General features: G+C 39.7%; 1 protein-coding gene across 13 annotated transcripts in view; it reads right to left on the reverse strand.

Moving 5' to 3' along the window:
• LOC141923446 (poly(rC)-binding protein 3-like) overlaps nt 1-22,074 on the reverse strand; it is a 547,877-nt gene that overhangs the window by 160,187 nt on the left and 365,616 nt on the right. The window lies entirely within an intron of this gene.

The raw sequence follows: 22,074 nt of genomic DNA on the forward strand, positions 1-22,074 counted from the left end.
GCTAGGTTCATCTGAGGGGAAGCCAATAGTCACAGTCACCTAATTCCCCCCACAGACATTCCCAAATGTTATCATTGCAAAGGGAGGGCACTCAGCTGATGTCCCTCCAACTCTCAATGTTTATGTACAAATCTATGTAAAAGTAGTTAATCCTATTGACTAACCTCATGATCTTTTTGAACTGAGATAAAAGCCGCCTGAAATTATCCCTGTGTTTCCTCTGTTCGGTTTCCACCAACTCAACAATAAACTTCTCTTCCACACAAATAAATGTTATTTTTTCCATTTCATTCCCATGCCCTCCTCTGATCATACTTGTTTGTCCTGCTGCAGTGAACACTGCTTTCTCATACTAAACCCATTCACATACAGGCTTATCCTGAAAGCACTCTTATCCTCAAAGGATGTCCAGAGATGGGTTTTGCTGGTTTATTAATTCCCTGAATTTAAGCATGTGCCCTACATAACAAAGCGTGTACTTTTGGAAGATCATTTGAAGAAACGTATTTAAAAGAGAGAATACTTAAGTGAAGCCTATGCAAAACCCTAGTCCAAAAATCACGTGCACAGGCTTGCAAGAACAAAACCGCCCGCAAGATTTCCAGACTTCCTAGTTTTAGCAGGGATAGAAATATTCTTTTTTTCAACAAAGAGCTTTCAGTAACCCAGAGTGCACAGATGCAGAACAATAGCACCAACTCAAACAATACAGACCAAGCATTGTTGGGGCCAAAGCCGCGAGCCCACAGGCTGACAAAGCCCTTCCTGAGGATGCGGGAGAGCGAAGCAGAGACCCCTGTCCTGGCATAGGCAGGGTGCAGGTCCATGCAGCCCAGCCCAGAAGCCAGAGGTACCGCAGGACGTCCAGTTGTATTTGCAAGGTATTGCAATATAGCTAATAAACCCTGCCAGTTCCACCTGCTGATCTTCACATAGGATCCTGATTTTACTTCAAGCAAGGCCAAGCTGGGTGTCCGCAGCAGCAGTACAGACATGATTTGCATTGCAAAGGAGTGGACAGAACCTTCACTGAAGGAAAAAAAAAATAATCCTTCACAACAAAAACCCCTCCAGGTAAGCAGTAAAAGATTTTTAGAATAATGAGCTTACCTGGGAAAAACATGACCTATGACTTAGACAGCTGCATAGTTGTAACTGAGTAACAAGACAGCAAAAATAAGTCACAAAAATAAGTCACTACTGAGTGAAATGCAAGATTGTGTGCATGGTATAAAAATCTAGACAGCCTGGCAGATGAATAAATTGGTGGAACTGAGCCACGGATGCCAGAAGTGAAAGAAAAGTATCCTTCTCTCTGAATTTTGTGTGGGTTTTGTATCTTTCACTTCCTGGATCAGCTATTATTACAGAGTTCAAAGAGGAAGAAAAAGGTTATAAAAATAAACAATATTTTCTCATTTTGCCAAGAGGCCCTGTTAGACTTGATCTGTCTTGACCTGGTCCTCATTGTTTTGCATGCTGGTTTCTTACACCAGCTTTTCCAACCTATGTATAGAAATGGTGGAAGAATCTTGCAACCTCCCTTAAGGATGCTGAAAATGTTACATGAGAAAAACTGCATGTATGGAAATATGCCTCAGAAGGGCTCTCCTTTGTAAGCTTGAAAGTATTCAAAATGCCATTTGCTTTACAGATCAAAATGCTGTATTTGATGATAAATCTAAGAGACAGATGACAGAAATCTCCATGAGCGATGTCCCAAAAATAAAATGTATAAAGAAAAGGTACTGTTTAGTTTGTAAACAATTTAGTATATATTTGCAATTTTAAACTGTTTATAAAATATTCTACCAACAGAACAGGGTAAGACTTCTTGGTTTATAGAAAATTATGACTATTACCTGGAAGTGCTTTAAGTTAACTCATTATGGAAATGGAAACCTGGATCAGATACATTGGCTCCTCATGTTTCACATAATTTCCTGGAGAAGCAAGCCTATATATGGAAACCTATCCTCAAGCAGTGGTTGCAGTTTTCCCTTAAACACTGTTTTGTTTGATAAGTGAAAACTGACAACACCACCAAATCATCTAGTATTAGTGTTCTTTTCTTTTACATGTCCCTACCCTTGGAAAAAAAATAATAATGGATTATGCTATTTCTTTGTCTGAATAAAATGTTGCAGTTCCGGAGATAAAGACGTATTCAGCTGAGCAATTAAATAGCTAAATAAATGAATCAGCAGAGCAGAAGTGACAGATTTAATTACTGCTTAGAGCTAGGAAGGGGAACTAATTATGGGGTTCATGAACCAAATGCCATTCTTCTCCTTAAGCATGTGCTTCGATGCTTCTGGATCAAGCTCTGCAAATACAGTAGCACCACGCACCAGATTTAAAAAAAAAAAAGGAAAAAAAAAAGATATCCAAAATTTGGAAATAAAGTCTAATCTTTGAAGAAAGAATAGTCAATACTTTGTTTTAAAAGCCCATGTTCAGTTGACTCGATACCATTAGTTAAAGGAACTTTCTTTAAGATAGATAAGCACTAAAAATGTCGTTCTCCAAAAAATAAAAGCACAATGAAGTTCACTGGATGTGAATAAACCAAAGATTGCAACAGAAAGCTGTGGTAATTGAGGCATAAAGCATATAGCTGTATCAAGTGATTAGGAGCCCTATTCATCAGAAAGTATCTGTAGCTGGGAAGCCTGAGAAAGCTGTTGATCCTAGCTCTCTTCTGCTTTGGTCAGTCCACCACAGCAAGCAATACAGTTCAGAAAGATGCTTTTGTGGCCACCAACTGCAAAGCCACTAGTAGTGGAAAAAACTGCTCCTCAGTTTCTGCCTTCTGTCCCATTTCTCTACTTTGCATTTACTTTACCATCCTAAATTTATTCTTGTTTGATAAGACCATCAATGCTAATTATTTGAGCTTCACATCAAAATCATGAGTCTTGCAGTATAATCCCACAAATACAGAACTCTTCCCCTCATTAGTGGGAGGTAGAAAGAGGAAAAAACCCCACATGTACCACGTTTGAATCACATTGCTCAATGAATTGCATAATTTTGGCAAGGTTATGGCTATCTTCTACAGATGAAAAGAGACAGGGAAAAGAAAAAAGAAAAGAAAGAAAAAAGAAAAGAAAAGAAAGGAAAAAGAAAAGAAAAGAAAAGAAAAGAAAAGAAAAGAAAAGAAAAGAAAAGAAAAGAAAAGAAAAGAAAAGAAAAGAAAAGAAAAGAAAAGAAAAGAAAAGAAAAGAAAAGAAAAGAAAAGAAAAGAAAAGAAAAGAAAGACAAAGCACCAAGCTTTTTTTTTTTTTTTTTATAAAAATAATTAGTGGAGGTAAAAGAGAAGTCTTTCATTCATAGCCAGTGTTTTTCTAAAATTAAAATCTCACTGTGATGTTTTAACATAAGTTTAAAAATCAACATCTTTTCCTCTTTTCCTAAAAATACTGTGAAGAAAAAGATAAATAATTCTGCACTGCTGATCTCATACACCATTCTGAAAAACAATCAGACCTTCTACTCCACTGACTGAAAATTTTTTAAAAGTTGAACATGATGCAAACAATAAAACATCTTATGGCTGGGAAAGATTTAAATCCATGCCAGCTATAGCCATGTTCTCCTTCCACACCATCAGTAATTTTGTCAGAATGAAAATAACTGTGTCCAAACCCAAAGATATAGGCTGATCCCTGGGAAGGCTCACTGGACAATCACAAATGCCATCATCATCCAAGATTACAACATCAGCTCTGCTTGGCGGAAATTCTGTTCTCTGAAGGCAGCCAAAACCAAGGTCTATTGCATCAATAAAGTCCAAAATTAACCCTATCCTGAAAATCAGTATCTGGGCTTCTGTATCAAGGGAGACTGTATCTGCAGGGAACCAGGATCCCTGTACATCCAAGATAAGGTAAAAACAGGATTTTTTTTTTTTCTTTTTTAAATAGAATTATGGTATAGCTGTATAAAAGTGACATTCCTTGCCTGGAATTCCAGTGCAGTTAGATCAGAAGAAAATGCACTTTGTACACAGCAAAGCAAATAGGAGCTGATCTTCAAAAAAGACACTATATTTGAAACATTATGTACAAGTTGCATTAGCACTCACACCATATGAATTTTACAGCATCTGTTATCCATGTTAATAAAGTCTGATGTCTATAGAAAGTCATTAAGATACCAGCAATCATGAACCTTGCGGAACACATGCACAACTGATATCTCATAATAGAGATATTTTAATTGTATAAATAACCTCAGTGGAGCATGAGGAGTTGAAAAGGATCCCTTGGGCAGGGGCAGCTTGTCAGCAGACTGCCGAAGGACAAAGGGAGAATATACTCTTGGTGCACAACGCTTCTGATCTCGGGAGGCAACATCAGCTGTATCTATCTGATAGTCCCTGCCAGGCTCACATGGAAATGACCATTTAAGTACCTGAGGTGTCCATCTCAAGACAAGACATGATCTGCATTTGCATTTGCATCCAAAAGCACAGCCCCAGAGGAAGACAGGGCATTTGGAAGTGGAATTCATGCAGAAGTGAGCTTGCCACCCGGGAGGAAGGCTGACCCTATGAATTCACCATCCTTTGCTCTCACTGCAGGGCTATGCAAAAGAAATCCCTCATAGGATATTTGAAACAGGAGTCATGGTTAAATATAGACCAGAAGCAAATTTGTCATTGTTTTATTTATACCCTTTTACTCTCAAACTTGCACTTGGATGTTTGCCCTTAAGTCTTGCTTAACATATTGTAGTGTTTCACCACACAGCCAGTCTGGTGCAGTGGAGAGACAAGATGAAACACAGTGAAACCAGTAGATCCTCAGTAGAAAACAAAGAAGGGTGCACAGGGTGTCTTGAGACATAAGTGTCTCCGCTGGCAGGATCATAGAAGCCCAGAGCTGGCAAGTATTTCCTTCCTATTTTCAAAGGGTTGCTGGGTGATGGAAGAGAAGGGAGGACTTTACTAGCAGGGAAAAGATTAGCCCTAACAGGCATGAAGTAACTCCTCTCCTGCAAGAAGCAGAGGGCAAAGCAATACTCCACAGTTCTGGGTGAGCCCTGGATTTTCAAACAGGCTCCAACACCATATTTGGTTGTTACAGAGAAGGTAGAAGGTCATTTTTCACTGCCATGGGGAGCATGCCACTTTATCAAAGCTACTCTTGGGTAAGTTTGCTTGCAATGATTTACAAAAGAGGTGACTAAGTATGCCAGTGGGTGTAAGAGGAGTTGCTAGTTGACCCGTACAAAGAAGAAATTACTGTGTTTTTTGTATGAAGTGTAAATAACATTTATACACTACTAATCACAGAGCTAAAAATAATTTAAAATCACCCACCATTTTCTTCTTTCAAAACTCATAGAAGTGATTTTTTTGAGTGTCCTATTTCATTTCCTAATAGTTCATCAAAGACTAGAAGCAAACATCCAGTCTTCACTGAGGACTAACATAAAAAACAAGCTTCTTGACAATAATGACAACTGAAATAACGGGAGCCACTGTCCAAATCAAAAGCTGAAGTAGGCATCCAGCCATGATGCCCAAAGGGTTTTCATTGAGAAGGACAAGGATGCCTGCATACAAACGTCAGAGCTTGGTTACTGTTGGAATAAGATGTATCAGAGAAAAAACAGAAATATGGCAGAAACAGGTGGATCAAGGAAGCATGTGAACTGGCTAGAGGTCAGTCCTTGAAGACTGAGCCTGAGCAAAACTCAGAGAAATTTCCTCCTTTCTCCTAGTGCAGTGGCACACCAAAGAGGAACCAGCCGTAAGGAATATGAAATAAGGAGTCAGAAATCTGATCCTCACAAGCCTCGCAATAGAACTCTTGGCCTAATACAGATGACAAAAAGGGGGATTATAATATGGCTCACTGTGACACTTTTGAACAATTAGAATAAAAAGCTTTCTTGATTTGTAAAAACAGAGAAGCAGTTATGTGTGGCAATTGAGGCACGGACTCTCCTTGAGAGTCCAGAAGGAAAAAGAGAGTTTATTGTTACAATGGTACATACTTATGCTCTCGGATGCTGTCGGTAAAGCTCTTACTTCATAGTTAACAAACCAGCAATTAGACAGCTATCAACCTTTTCTCCTATCAGCATAAGACCACTCTAACACGCGCTGTGCAGATCAATCACCTTCTTATTCACACACTGTTCTCGCGGCAGTAACTTCTCACAGTTCAGTACTTTTCCACAGTTCAGTGTTGCAGCTGTCCGTTGTTTTTCCCTGCCACCTTGGCACAACTCAGCAGTTTCTTATCTTTCTTCCAAGGCCTGTTTTTCATCAAAGCCTAGCTATTTCTCAGAGGCTGTGCAAGGCTGACAGGCCAATGTCTCCCATAGTTATGTTGTAAAATTCTGTCACTTTGTAAAACACTGGCTGCAACATGAGGGAATATCACAAGCATAGGATGGACCAAGAGAACAATTCACAGATCCAAAGAAATAGTTCAATTCCATCACTTAAGGTCTGAGGTTTGCCAGCTTGAAGGAACAAAGCTCCAGAACACAAAAGTTTGTCAGACAGTTGTGGAACAGACTTGGGAAGTTCCACTTCTAGACTGAATTTGGCTACTGAATTTGTAATTTCTGGAAATGCCTGTGGCAGAAGGTGTAGAAATACCAACCCAAAAATCTCCAAAACACAGGGAAGTTGGAAAGTCGAAACTGAACCACCTTTCTGGTTCAAACCTCAAATGTAGACAGTGATGGCAGAATATCCATCTATCCATCCTGAATGAATGAATGAAAATTGTTTTTAACACAAACCTGTTGAATTCACAACAAAGAACCTGGGGTAGGAAAAGGAGAAACTGAGATAGCCAGGAGTGGAGAATGAAATGCTGATAATATCATCTGCATTTTGGAACGAGTAGCATGGTACATACAACATTGAGACCAAGGACGCTCCCTGAATTTCTAAATATAAGTAATGCCATGATTATTCCTCATTTAAGACTATAAACATTTTGCATGCCTTTTATTCTAGAGCCAACACAAGACTTTTCAACAGCTCAGACAAAATTGACAGTCAGTCCTCCTAAAATAACAGATGGGACAGGGCCACCCCTGCCTGCTGCAGAAAAGTGGGGAATTGCAATGGAGAGATCTAGAGGATCCATGCTGCTAATCTGGCTGCCTCCAGGGACTGATACCAGTCAGCTATCACAGCTGCTGGCACTGGGCATTCTACCAATAGTTTCCACTCCTACTTTAGGGACAGCAGCAGTTTCAGACAACCTGTTTTTCCCTGTCCTAATATGGACAAAATGGGGGGGGGGGGGGGGAGGGGGGATGTGGTGTGGTGTGGTGTGGTGTGTGTGTGGATGTTAAGGGACATGCACTTTGTCTTCCCAGCAGCCTGCTACCTTAGGCAATTTCTGCTTTGCCTGTGCTCACAGCAAGTCCAGTTTGCTGCTGGAAGCTAAGGACTCAATTTAACTTTGCTGCTTCTGCATTCTCAGAAGAGTCAGCAAAGACTACGTTCACCAATGTCATCTTATAATTCTTCTGAGAGACAGGGGCCTTGACCTTAAATGTATGAAATCCACCTTGTGTTAGTCTTAATTCCATCTCCAGGGACATCAGTATAGAATCATTCTCAAAAAAGCAAACAGTTCATCTCTAATGATCAAGAACTTTTTAATATGCTGTCCGTATTGCGCTCTTCAAGATCCTTACAGAAGAGTTTGAGTGCAGTGAAATTCTTAATATAAAAGGCTACTGTGAGATATTTCAATATGCTGGTGCATCATAAGAGTGTGCCAGGGTAGAGCTTGACTAGTTTGATCAGGAAACTACTGAAGAGCCGTAGAGTAAATAATAGATTTAAAACCGGGAACAGCTTTGAAGTGTGTATTGGCGGTTGCTCATTGTACAGTTTCATCAGAACATGTGTTGCATCGATATTGGCAGATAACACTCAAATTTCAGTAAATATTAGTGTTTCAAGCTAGAGTTATTAAAGCCTTATGCAGGTATATTTGTTACAGATTTTCTGTCAGATTATACGATTGTTGGCCAAGTTCACGATCATAGCAACAACCAGAAAAAAATACAGAACAATAATTTTCTTTAACATAAAATCATACCTTGCAATACGATAATGACATTTTATATCCAGCTTCATATCCTACTTCATTCCATTATTTTTTTTAAATGTCTGAATCTTTACTGAGGGACAAATACTTAGTGATGCTCATTAACTTCAGACCCCTTCTCCACCTGCAGATTTCCACTGCAACCTCTTGAGATTCACTTTGTCTTTCAGTACGTTAGCTCCACAGACATAAAACAATAACCTTATCCTACCTCACAGAGCTGCTATTAACACAGCCCATTTAGATTCTGGAGCGTTGCAGTGCTATGGGAGAAAAATGGTTTATCTACATACCATGTTGTGTGTACATTTTCTACTGAGCTTTTTTTAAAAAAAAAAAAATCTAAATTTGCCTCTTGAATATTTGTTTTTTCATTTTCTTTTCTGACTTCCATCACTTTGTTTTGCTTTGTACTGTGTTGTGTATCCTGGTACAGTCTTCTTCCTTCAGTCACTTTTCTGTGTCATATAACTATGATGAGGTTTCTCTCTGTACTCATTTTCTCCACCACTGCATTGTTCTTATTTCTCCTATATTGGCAGGCTCTCTATATTGAGAATAGATAATTATTCCCAAATTTATTACATATTTGTATCTCCTTTCTTATTGCTGAGCCTTTCTTTCCCTGTCTGTATACCATCCTGCTTCCCCTCCTGAAAGAATTTTCTCCCTTTACAGGGGCAGAGGAGAGCCCTGCACCAGCAAGCATTCATTGATGAGGAGGTAGGGAAATTAGAAAGTGTGACTGGTCAGGGAGCTTTTATTCAGGACACATGTAGGTCTTTAGCTATGTGTAAAATACGTCAATGAAAGAGATAATGAGTGCTTCGGGGTAGGGATGGTATCTGCCTGAAACAAGCATTTCTCCAAGGCTCAGTGCAAAAAAGCTGCTAACCTTACAGAGGCCTTAGAGTTGCTACAGCTCAAACCACAGGAGGCTTTACAGGTTAAATCTTACATCTTGGATTCAGTTGGGAAACAAAATCAAAGCTGCTGCATGCTACAAAACACGTGGTTTATGGGCTGATCACAGCCCAGGTGCTGATGTTTCACACCTGCTTATGCCCTTGTCCTGTGCAGTGGACTTTCAAAAAGTGCAAGTCAGAAGCAACCATTGTTCTCATCTACCTTGATTTTACTCATTTGGAGTGGAGCATCTAGATCTATCAGAAAAAGAAGTTAAAAGTCTCATTGTTAAGCCTAGTTAAAAAACGATTGTTATGACTGCAACTCCAACTTGGCCTTTCAAAGAAGAACCCAGAATTCAGCAGAACTCCTACAGTAAGAATAGATATGTTATTTATATGTATAGTGATATTAATTTTTATATTAACTTCCCTTTCAGGGGTGGTAAGTGTATTTTTAAAGTTTGATAATTTCTCATTTCCAAAAGGTAAGATATCTCCTCCCTGCATATCTGGAGAAATGTCAAAGTTGGCAATACATCACTGGAAAGCCTTATCTTGTTAGGGCTCCAAACAGACCCATTATTTTTGTGCAGAGCAGCAGGCTCAGGGAGAAATCAGCACCTCTCCTTCTGGAGTTGCCCATGAACAAAAGCTCGCAGGACTCAATCTTCCTAGGCACTGATATAATCTGGTACCATACTTTGCTGCTTCAGGGTGCAGTGCTCAGCCACTGCCAGGACATACCCAAGAATCACATCTGTATACACCTGTATGTTTACAAGAGAAGGAACCTGCCATTTGGAGTCTGCTGGTGAGGGGGGAAATCTGGGCAGCTGCCCATGGATGAAATTTGCCTTTACTTTGGGGGATCTGCTCACTATTCAAATCCCATCAAAGCAGCTGGAAGCTCTGCTGTCTGAGACTTCCTCACTTTTGAGGCAGGACATACAGACACACACACGTGTATATCTATATCAAAACCTCTGTCTATATCTGCATATAATCTTCAGAAAACACACTATTTCATAATTTCAGAATATTCCTAGGACTCATCCCACTGAACTGTAGTGCAAGCTGCACTGAAACCTTTAATATTTCAGAGGTGATTATTTTGGTATGATCACTTTTTTCATTTGTGTGTGTAAATTTTCCCAACCTGTTCTTTCCTCCTTCTACTCTTTCTCTTTTATCCATTTATGCATGTTCACACCAACTCTTTCTTTCTCTATTCATTTTTGCAAATGGTTTCCCTTTGATGTTTTTCCCCATGGTTTGAATTTTATGAGCATTCCCTTCATGTTTTAGTGCCTTTTCTGAGGGGACACAAAAGAGAGAAAGCAACTCAGAAAAAGAACAATAATTACTTTATAACTTAACTACATAACTAATGTCAGGTCATTTTTGGGGGGAGGCAGGGAACACAGAAAGAGAAACTCCCCAGAGTTGTTTTTTTCTAGACCATTTCAATACACAGCACAGTAAAGGAGATTGCTAGAAGCTCTTCTGAAAGTGGAAGTCATTTCCCAACCAGAAAAATAGAAAAGAATATCAACTCTGGCAAGTTAAATTTAATAATCCCGGCCAAAAAAGATTTTGAAGAGCAATTTGCTAAAGGCATAAAACCAATAATAAAATGTTTTTTAAGCACATCAGAAACAGGAAGACTGCCAGAAATTCTGTAGGGCTGATAAGTAACTGGGGTATGAAAGGGGAGCTCAAATAAAATCAGACCGTACACCAGCAAAGTGAAAAACATTCTTTACACAGGTGTTCACTGCGGAAAAGACTTTGGAGGTTCCCTGGCCAAAACCTTCCTTTACAGGGAACAAGCCCCTTAAAACTGGTTAGACAACAGGAAACACATAGTAGAAGTAAATTGCCACTCCTCGCAATGCAGAGAGATTCCTAGTGGATCAGTGCAGGGAACACAGTCATCGGTAATTTGGATAAGGCTGAATAGTGAGATGACAGTTAATCACACTAGATTATATAGAGTAGTAAAACCCAAGGGTGACTGGAAACTTGCAGAAATATCTCAATGCCGTGTGATTGGTGATAAAAGTGTTGATGAAATGTAATGCTGATAAATGCTGAATCTGGAATAAAAACAAAGAGTCGTAATTACATACCGATGATGATGATGGGTATGATCTTTAACTTAGCTGTTACCACTCTGAAATATGGCTACTACAACTGGAGAAACCATGTACCATACTATGAAAATATCAGCCTAAAGCAAATGGAATATTATGAATTAGGAAAATGAAATGAAAGAGAGCAATCTTACTGCCATAGAAAGAATGTGCTTTATCTTCTAAGCTCCAAGGGACTCACCTGAAGCAGAAAACATATAGACAAAGATGTTAAGTAAGATAATTGATGGTAAGGGACAGTATCTGTGTGAGGAACAATAAGCAGGTTGGGATAACTCAATTTGGAAAAGAGGGAGCTCAAAAACATGCCCAAACCACTAACATCATGTGCCACATTGAGAAGGGTAAAGAGGAGAGGCTATTCACCCCTACTAGTAATACAAGAAGGAAAGAGCAGCAAATGAAATGTTGGAGTGTCAGATTAAAGCCTAAAAAAGGGAATACACTTTTTTACAGCAGGAATAATTAAGTTATGGAATAAAGCGTTAGAAGATACTGCAGATGTTAAAAAGTTGAATAAAATCAAAAAGCAATGAAACAAATTCATGGGACATCCCTCTCCCCCACCCAACATTTATTAGAAATGAAGGTATAATTTCTAGACAAGTCCCTGAACTTCAGACCAGGAAAGGCTGAGAAAAGTACTGGAAAATGTATCCCCCTAAAGCTGCCATCTTACATTCTTGAAATATATGTTAACATATATGTTCAGAAAAATATGCCAGGCCCACCAGAGCCATTTTTCTGTTATTATGCTTTGGAGAGCTGTGCTCTGAGCAGAAGACCAGCACAGCTCAGCGTGGAGGCACAGGGTTGCCCAAACAACCACTAACAATGTGTGTCAGGACAGCCAAAGGGGGCCAGAGGCTTTCTCATCTCGTGCTGGGAGCTCTACAGCATCTGTACCCAAGCCTAATGGCTGTCTGAGCCTGGATATTCACCTGATACAGTCAGAAGCTCTGACCACCACTCTGGCTGTCACCAAAGCCAGGCATTTATCTCACTCAGTAATGTAGGTTTTTCTCAGGAGTTCTGGGACCATAAGAGGAATGATAAAGTCTTGTCCTCTTGAGAAAAATCCCTTCTGCTCACAGATCCATTGAACAGTAGAGTCCCTTATTTTTAGGGAGGTCTTGATACACAGCTAGTTAAAGATTTTGAAAGAGAAATCATTGCCTGTATTCTGGAACGAAAAATCCCACCAAAGTCCACAAAACTTTCTTACCTTCATTTCCCCAACCCCCAAAGACTGTCAGTTTTATTCTCTAAGCAGAAGAATATTTACAAAGATAGAGAAAACTGGTGAAGAAAGTGGTTTGCATTTTAAGCAGAAGAAATAAGCAAGACAGAAAAATATTCAAATATATTTAAGTTGGATTTGTCCAGGCCAGTACATCACCCAAATTGACCTATTTTTACCTTGTACTTGTTTACAAGGTCTGCAGGACACTTCACTTGTGTGGATTAAACATGCTTCACTGACTTTTTTGTTCTATTTAACAAAAAAATGCAATCCATTCTGGCAGCCTGGTATACGTGACCACTCCTACAATATTTCCTAGCAGCATTTTGGTAATAATAATGAACTGCATTTTCACTGTTCTTTTTCTTCAAAATACAAAGTGCCCCAGGAATATTTTTAAATCCTTAAAGCAGCTATTTAAATAAGTAAAAACAAATTATGTTGGAATTATCAGGTTGGAAGGGAACTGTGGGGCTCATCTGGGCCCACTCAAGCAAGATCGGCTTTGAAGTTACATCCGAATTCAAAGGTTGCTCAGGGACTTGCACAGTCAACTTTGTCATATCTCCAAAAATGGAGATGCCACAGACTCTCCGGGTACCTGTGCCAGTATTTGATCCCTCCTCACGGCAGGAAAGATTTTTCTGATACTTAGACAAAATTTTCCATGTTGCAGCTTGTGTCTGTTGCTTCTTGTCCTATTATGGTGCACTGCTTAGAAGAGTCTGGCTTCATCTTCTCTGTACATTGTCAGTAGGTAGTTTGAAACAATTAGATTCCCCCCTTATTCTCATCTTCAGGATGAACAAATGCAATTCTGTCAGCTTCTTCTTGTATGTCCTGTGCTCCAGTCACCTGGTGCTCCAAGGGACTCATTCCAGGATATCAATGTCCATCTTGTACAGGGGAATCCAAAACAGGACACAGTCCTTCAGGCAGGGTCTCACAAGTGCCAAGCAGAGGGCAAGCAAGAATTGCTTCCCTCAACCTGCTGGCTACACTCTAGCTAGTACAGCCCAGGATGCAGTTGACCTTCAGGATGCACTGCTGACTCATGTTGGAGTTGTCTTCTGGGATACCCAGGGCTTTTTATGAAAAGCTGCTTTGTAGCCAGTTGGTGCCCAGACTGTCCTGCTACATGGGCATGTCCTGCCTCAGGTTCAGGAATTTGCATTTGCCTGTGCTGAACTTCCAAATGTTTCTGCCAGATTACCTCTCCAGCTTGTTGAGAGTCCCCTGAAAGGCAGCCTTCCACTCTGGCATATTAATTGCTCCCCTAATTAGGTATCATCCATGAGCTTGCCGAGGGTCCATTTTGTCCTATTGGCTACATTTCTGGTGAAGACATGAACAAATGTCAGTGCCAGTTTTGACTCCTGATAGATGTTACTAGAAACCACTCATCAATTGGACATTATACAGCTGATCACAACTCTTGGAGCCTCATGGTATGGCCAACAGTGTACTCAAGTTGTAGTCCACTTCTCAAGTCCATGTCTCACCAATTTGGCTGCAGGAATACCATGTAACAGGCCTTGCAGAAGTTAAGGTAAATAACCACTGCTTTTCCTTCATGCACTACACTAGCCATCACTTAGATTGATCAGGCACAGTTTGCCATTTGTGAATCCATGCTGGCTGTTCCCAATTGCCTTTTTTGTACTCCATGTACCTGGACATGATTTTCAGGAGGGTTTTCTCCAAAATCTTTGTGGACACTGAAGGGAGCTTTATCAGAAGATAGTTCCCCGTATCTGCCTTCCTGCTCATGAGTATATAACACTTGCCTTTTCCCAGTCCTCAAGAACCTCTCCTGATCCCTAGCGACCTTTCAAAAAAGATACAAAGCAGTCCTTGCAGTAACCTCAGCCAGCTCTCTCCACATCCTTGGATCCATTCTCTCTTGTCCCATGGACTTGTGTATGACCAGTTTGCTTATTTGGTCACTAACTCAATCTTCCCAGATGCTGCCTGGGAGATCTGAGGACAGAACTTGCCAGTGAAGACCAAAGCGAAGAAGATGCTGAGTTGCTCAGCCTTTTCTGTGTGCTCTGTTACCAAGTCTGCTGCCTTGTTTCACAGCCCCACATCTTCCTTAGGCTTCCTTTTGATTCTGCCTCTAGAAGCTCTCTTGTTGCCATTCCCACTCCTTACCAATTTCAAATCCAGCTGAACTCTGGTTTCCCTAATTCTCTTGCCTACATGGCGAGAAAACGGTCTGCACTGCTCCCTCCTTGGCCTCCTCTGCCCTCTCTTTTGGCACTGGACACCAGGCTGGAGCTCCCTGCCCATCTGTTGTGCCTGTGTGACTGCCTGGGCCATGGGTGGGCTGAGCCAGGGTCTGGGGAGGTTGTCCTCAGACAGCAGCACCCATTCTGAGTCCCCTTCCCCTTCAGGGCAGTGTCCCACGGGAACCTGACAAATAGTTCCCTGAATGAATTGTTGAACCATCTATTTTCATTTGCTCTTATCATTCTGAAAACTTCCCATTTTTGCTCAAAGTATTTGTTCATTTCAGACAAAAGATCTAGAAAAAAGGAAGTTTAAGTTTAAAAAAAAAAAAGAAATTAACATGAAACTTTTTTCTCTATCAAAGTCAATTTAGATGCATCTGAACTTTTCCAAGGAGACATAGTCACTAAATTGTGTTCACTCACAAAGCTGAAATAATAAGTAGTGGAGTAGTGACGCTTAATGATTATTGACTATAAATAATGCAAATAATTTGTAATTTTAAATATTAATTTATAAATAATGATCCAAGGCTATGTCTGACAATATGGCTGGAAAATAATATCAAAAAAGATTACCAAAAACCCTTCCCAACTCAGCATCTAACAAGTTTTGCTTGCTACCTGTCAACATCTGTTTTACATTTCAGCAACCTAGTCTTGCCTCCTTTGCAACTTACAGTGCTGCCTAATTTAAACATTCTGAAATAATGTTTTTTAGTTCTAAATCATGACCCTGTGAGATGTCCAATTTCCTCTTCTTTCATTTTATTCACAAAAGACAAGCAAGAGAGAGAATACTGTTTTTCACTCCCACCTGCTATGCTAAGAGAAACCGAATGAGTGTTTGACAGGTAAAAATATAAATGATGAACCCCCAAATTAAAACACCATCGGAATTAAATTCACATACGTTTCTGAGAATTTGGGCAAGTTCCAGAAACTGACAGCATTTTGCTTTTTCTTTGACATGTATAGTATGCTCAAAAAGCCTCCATTAAAATGCTATGTAATTAACTTAGGATACAAGGGATAAAATGGTGAAGAGAACAACAAAGATAATTTGTCATCAGGATTTTCATTAAAACCCCCAGTATTATAGGAATTAATTTCAGCAGTGCTTTGCCCTGATTACTGCCTGTCAAACAGTATACAGGGACCCAACAGGATATTTGAATGGGGAGAGTTTGCAGAATCTCATCCTACATCAGCATTATGAAGGTAAGTGGTTTATCTACATTGACTGTAATTCATCATCTATGTTTTAATATTGCAAAAACTGAAGACTTTGCCCTGTTTTAACTTCTAGCATTACTATTTTCCAGTAAATATTACAATGATAATAGCTTTTCCTGACACACACTGCCATCCCCATCTTGGACAGGGAGAAAGATCAATGTGCTTCAAAATCACAATAGTCATTAGTTTGTTACTTCTGTTTCCCAGACCTTACAGTTCACTACATAGTGTTACATCACACAGGCTCACAGACCTTATTAGCCACAGGAAGGAGAGAACCAACTCTGATTTCAGATTCTGAACTGCCCTACAACCTGTACAGCATCTAGGCAGTGTTGTTATCCAGCCTTCACTTTTTAATTTTTTTCAAAATGATCCCCTTGCAAAGCAGACCACTTTGGAGTCATTTTAAAATAATGACTAAACACTAATCCACTAACATATTAAAGTGGCACTTGAGAATTTGGCAGTATCACTTTAAATAGTCTCTTAGCCTACTGATGTCTCTCTTAGCATCCTGTGTTTCCACACATAGTTGATGAATAAAATTATTTGATCTAATCCATGCCTGTATTTTACTTCACATAGTATTTCTTGCATGAAAAGAAAACGATGCAACATGTATGTCATAGAGTAACGAAACCTGTAATGCAAAATATAGTAAAAATTTCAGTTTCTATAACATTTTTTCCTTCAAGTTATCTAAAAGTATTTTTATAAGCAATCTCACCTTGAATCTGAGAGTACCATTGTGGACTGTATGACAGAAATTACTTTGGTCACTTTTGGCCAAAGCAATGTGGGAGTTCAGTATCACACATGGGGGCAGGGATGGGGTAGCAGATGGAGAAATCAAATTCACCCCTGCAGCGTACATGAGATATGCAATGTTACTGAGGAACACCAAGCTGCAATATTGTACAGTGTCTTATAAAATCATGTTAAGTCAATACAGAGGTAACTGCGTGTTGCCTTGAGTTCTTTTTGCTCATTGGCAGGAATTTATGATTTATTCTCTGCAAAAACTTGACTGAATAATGTCTGTATTGCACACAGCTGCCTATAAGGTGTGTAGGCAAATTATCTTTCATGGCTTAAAAATTTTTAGGGGATCAAAATCCACCTAGCTCCTTGAGCTGAGATGTGGCTAAAACCAAAGGAGTAAGCTTTTGATTCTCCATCTTTAAGTGGTGAAAGTGAAGGTGGGGGCTGTCCTGATCCTTAAGCAGTATTTCAAACAAAAAAGCAGCCTTCTCTATCATTGTGCTTTAACAGTTGTGTTCATTCACTGATTTTCCATCAGATCCCAGCTTTCCTAAGAGCTGTCCCAGTATACTAGAGGTATTGGGTTCATAGCTGCTTTGCTTGCATCTTCTGTCACAATCACATTATGAGATGACGCATACATTCATTTGGCTGTAAGGTAACACTTAGAGAATTCAGGTTAAGAAGATGACTCAGTTGCCTTATTTAGGTGAAAAATTCTTCTCAGTATCCGGCACATTAAGCCATTCATTAAGTAACAAAATGTGCCATCTCCCTTTCTTCTTTCTGTTTTCATTTTTCCATTCCCAGTTTTCTGGTCCTTCTATGATTGCATGTTTCCCTTCTCCCAGTGTGTTGATCTTTTTTCTCCTCCTTGCTATTCCTATATCTGCTCTTCTTCCTGTTCCTCTTCACTCTTCCCATACTCTCTGCTATCCTATGTCTACATAACACTGCCAGTCATTCCCAGCTTCTCCTTTTATTCACATGCAGCCTCCTTCTATTTATGCTGTTCCTTTTCATGAAGCATATATACATGGCAGGAAACCAGCAGCTTTCTCATTTTCCAGTACTTCATGTTGGGAATATCCATTCCATTACATAGGATCTAAACCCAGACTACAGCAATGCCCCGTTCACCGGGTGCCCCAGAAGCAAAGGGCCGTCAATTCTTCTGAATGTCCTGCAGTCAAGAGACTAGCCAAGAACAGGTCCTGTAAGCAATATGCAAAACAGTGGCTCCACGGTAAACAGTAGGTCTTGCTCTTCCCTGAAACTGAAGGCTGCTGGATGCATAAAACAAGTTACGCTGGGTAAGACTTCACAAAAAGTGTTTCTTCCCCTCCTCTCTCAGTGCTAGATTTGCCTTTTAAATTATTAAACCTACTCATCAGAGCTAGTTCTACTGGGCAAGGCCTGGGGCTTCTGAATACAATGATATCACAGGCATGAAAGCATTTCTTTTCTGCTACAATGGAGCCATAGAATGGAACCTAAAATAAAAAGTAGAAAATTTAGAGACAGAACATTTGATTTTTCTCTTTGATTTTTCTTCCTTAGATGTAAAACCCATTAAATAGGCCAGTATGTAGGCAACCTCTTACTTAACTAGAATTATGGCTATTGCACCATTCCACATGGAAACATATCGAGTAGTAATGGCTAATTAGTTCAATGGAGTTTTTTTCCAATCAATAATTATAGCTCCCAGATATTGATTATAACACATATCTTTAAAAATATCAACAATTATTGCTAAAAGACTGAGTAGTTGCTTATAGTGGAAAACATACACATGAAGAGAGTGAAATTATTCAAAATTATATGTATTCTGCAACACAGAAAATCTATTAGCACACACAAATTCACAAGCTACTTTGTGTTTCCAGTCAGGGCACCATGATAATCTGTGACTGATAATCGAGAGCACAAATAAAGCTGTGAATTTGCTATTGATATTCCTACATTTACTGTGCCTTACATAAATGAACTAGTCCAAGAGGAGGGTGATTGGATGATGCTTACTTACGTTTAGATATTATCCTTTATGTACCAACTATAAGCCATTGTCACAGGGCCTATATAAAGACACTAATTTCTATGCCTAATTCTTTCCGCTTAGTTGGCTCTAAAGCTTTAGGTAACATCTGACACAGGAACTTACATGGAAATTAGGCCATCTGAATATGTCCTTCTGCCCTCAACCCATTCTCTCAGCCTCTCCTCAAGGCCAAGCAACAGCACAGGTTATAAGTATAACCCAGCTGCCAAGCATGTCCAAAATTATGTCCAGTGCATAAAGAACAGTGAGAACGACTTCCTTGGTAAAGGCACAGAGAAGGACTTTTAGAACAAATCTGTCAATTTTCTACAATTTTGGAACAAATTTGTCTTGCTAGGCTCTGGGTTATAATAAATCTGAAGCAATTTCTGTTCACTAAGTAAAAGTAGGGCAACAGAAACATGATTGATAGCAATGTGACAAAATACATTTAAAACTCTGGCAATTAATGAAAGGCACTAGCTTCTTAGTGCAATTTTGCCTCCATACAAGTTCACAAGTATCACGAGGTCACACTTTTCACTGGCTTCAGTGGGAACTGGTCATGTAAATAAAATGTGGTCGTGGTACACCTGAATGTAATTCTGCCCTTGCTGCCTCTGTGCTGACAGACCTCTCAGCACCTAAAGTCATCTGGGCAACAGGGAGACTTTGTTGACTCCATGAAAACTTTGTGGTAACTTAAGGAGTTTTTTCTTTTTTCTTTCTTTCTTTCTTTTTTTTTTTTTTTTTTTTTTTCCCCCTTCTTATGGCAATCAGTGCAATTTCCAGGAATTAGATTGCACGGGCTAGAGAAACACTGACTTTTCTAGAAATCTTATGGCAATCAGGATAGGAATGTCACACAGTTGTGGCCTCCTCTTTCACAGCAGGAATGTGAGGAAACTACAAAATATTGCAATATACACCAATGTCACTGTGAGTAGAATTTGACTCATGGGACTTTTTTTTCAACTGAAAAATCAATAAATGTCAAACAATTATAATATGAGTAACTTTTCCCAGCACAGCCTGTAATGAAATTGTACTTTAGATGTAAGGCTACTGCAAGCCATATTTTAACCATGTTTTAGAGTTAGCAAGAAGCAGGTTCTCTAGAATTATCCACTATCACCATGGCATAACCTCAAATTTTATTTGTCTCTCTTCCAGATACATTTTCAGTTATTCTTTTATCTATTTATTTATTTTATGTCTTGTCACGTTCTCTGGATAGTGTTCAGTTTAAAAACATCTCTGTTTTGGTTAACAGCACAAGTCCAATAAACAATTATAAGCTTCTTAACATGAAATATTAGTCTTTTAAAATATGTACTGATGCTTTGGACCATCACAGAACTAACTGTGAAGGTTTTCAGAGCTTCTTTGAACCTGAGCTACTCAAGGCTGGGTCCTACTGCTTTACCCAAGGCAAATGTTCCAGAAGAAAGTGCAGGTAAATAATAAAGATAACATATTTATAACATATTTATATCGCTTACTATACATATGTGTGTGTATATATATACATACATTTTTCTATAGATACATACATACACACTGTATATGCGTATATTATACCTGTAAACATGATGTTATTATGATTAATGTAACAATTAACCAATTCGATTGCACTTTCTTTTTTGACTTGAATCTGAGATAGCTCCATTCAGTTAGTACTTGATAGTGAGCTGTAACTTTTCCTCCTCTCAGAAAGGAGGGTAGATAATTTAGAATTGTTACTTTACTTGGCACTGCTCATTTGGAGTGAAAAAGTAAATCCTCAAGGCTCATACATATGCTTGGTACAGTAATTATGAGAATGAAAAGAACAGCAGTTTTCTCTAAGTTTTGGAGTCAATGCAGGCTGATAACATCTGAAATTGGGAAGGCAGAACTGATGTATAAAACCAGTGTACAGCATAAGAAAAGATCACCCTGTGTCTGACTTTAAAAAATGTATGCAAAGCCCATGCTGCCTACAGCAGGTGATACCCATTGTCTGGATGGTGAAAACAATACAGTCCTTCTCCTTCAAGAAAGCAAAGCTGCATGCATCACCACCCTCTGGCTCTGAAGGGAGATGAAGGCAAGGGATTGATCTGTAAAAGGAAGAAGGAAAACTACTTGCTGAGAAGATGCAGAAATACACACCCCTGTTGCCTGACACAGGAAGGAAGAACAGGTGCTGAATGCATATATGCACATACATCCTTCTGCTTGCAGTGCTACCCACAGCCAAGAGAAAACAACCATCTCGAGAAAAACAAAGAGGAAAGAGATGGAAAGTAAAGCCAACCAATCCAATGCAATAAAAGCCGAGGCAGAATTTTAAGGGAGTTCATCACGCACAATAAGGGTTCTGCTAACAGGTCCCCTGAGCTCCTAGAATGGGGGGGGGGGGGGGGGGTGGGATAGAAGAGGAACAGGAGAACGATTTTGAAAGCTTAGTGAGAGTGCTGGTGGACTACCTTAGACTGTATCCCAATGCAGTGTCTCAGCCTTTGCACTGGGCCCCTGAGAACACCCACGTGTGTTTCTTGGTGTCTCATGTTCGAGATTTACGTAATTCATCAGACTCTCTGGACTATTCAGAAGGAACTTTCTACCTGATGTGCATGCGTATTTTGTGAGCATGCATGGAGAACCAGAGATGATCTATTTCACTGTGTCCATAGGTCCACAGCACAAGAGGTTTGGGCCAGACACCCTTATTGATGTACAAAGCCATGTGAAGCACTTCACAGGGTGACACAGCTTACTGTAGATTTAGGGGTTACTATTTGTGGAATCCAGCCCTGGGTACTGTGAATCCTGAAATGGGTTGCTGTGATGCTGACCTAAGCACTAGCACACAGGCAGGGCTGAGCAGTATGGACACTCACTCTCTGGCGTAGCGAACTGGGTTCCTCCAAGTAGAGTGTGAGTCTGTAAATCTCTATGGAGGAGACATCCTCAGCGGGGAATTCAGTGGCTGACAAACAGCTGCATGGAAACACCCCACAGAGTGGCTAGTGCATCTGTGTGGAGCCATATGTGGGCATAGCAGGGTAAAGCCAGCCTCATCTCCTGCCACAGGCTATACTAGCAACTGCGTTGGAATCCTTTGCTCCAGAAACACCTACTAAATATCCCAGTTCAAAATATATATAAACAAACATTACATAGAGGTGCACTCTTACAACATTAATTCAGGGTGGGTTTTTCAGTAGTATACCTTGGCATTTCATAATGCTATCTGACCACTTTCCCAAAAGAAGAATAACAACATATAGAAGTGGTTTTGCTAAAGGTACAGTGATCATGAAGGAAAGAAAACATAAAATCCAGACACATAACAACTGCTTGGGGTGTTTCCTGGCCTAAATTGTAGCTCTCCTCATGTCTAATATTCTGGA

The sequence above is a fragment of the Strix aluco genome, chromosome 1, assembly GCF_031877795.1.
Source record: "Strix aluco isolate bStrAlu1 chromosome 1, bStrAlu1.hap1, whole genome shotgun sequence".
Lineage (NCBI taxonomy): Eukaryota > Metazoa > Chordata > Aves > Strigiformes > Strigidae > Strix > Strix aluco.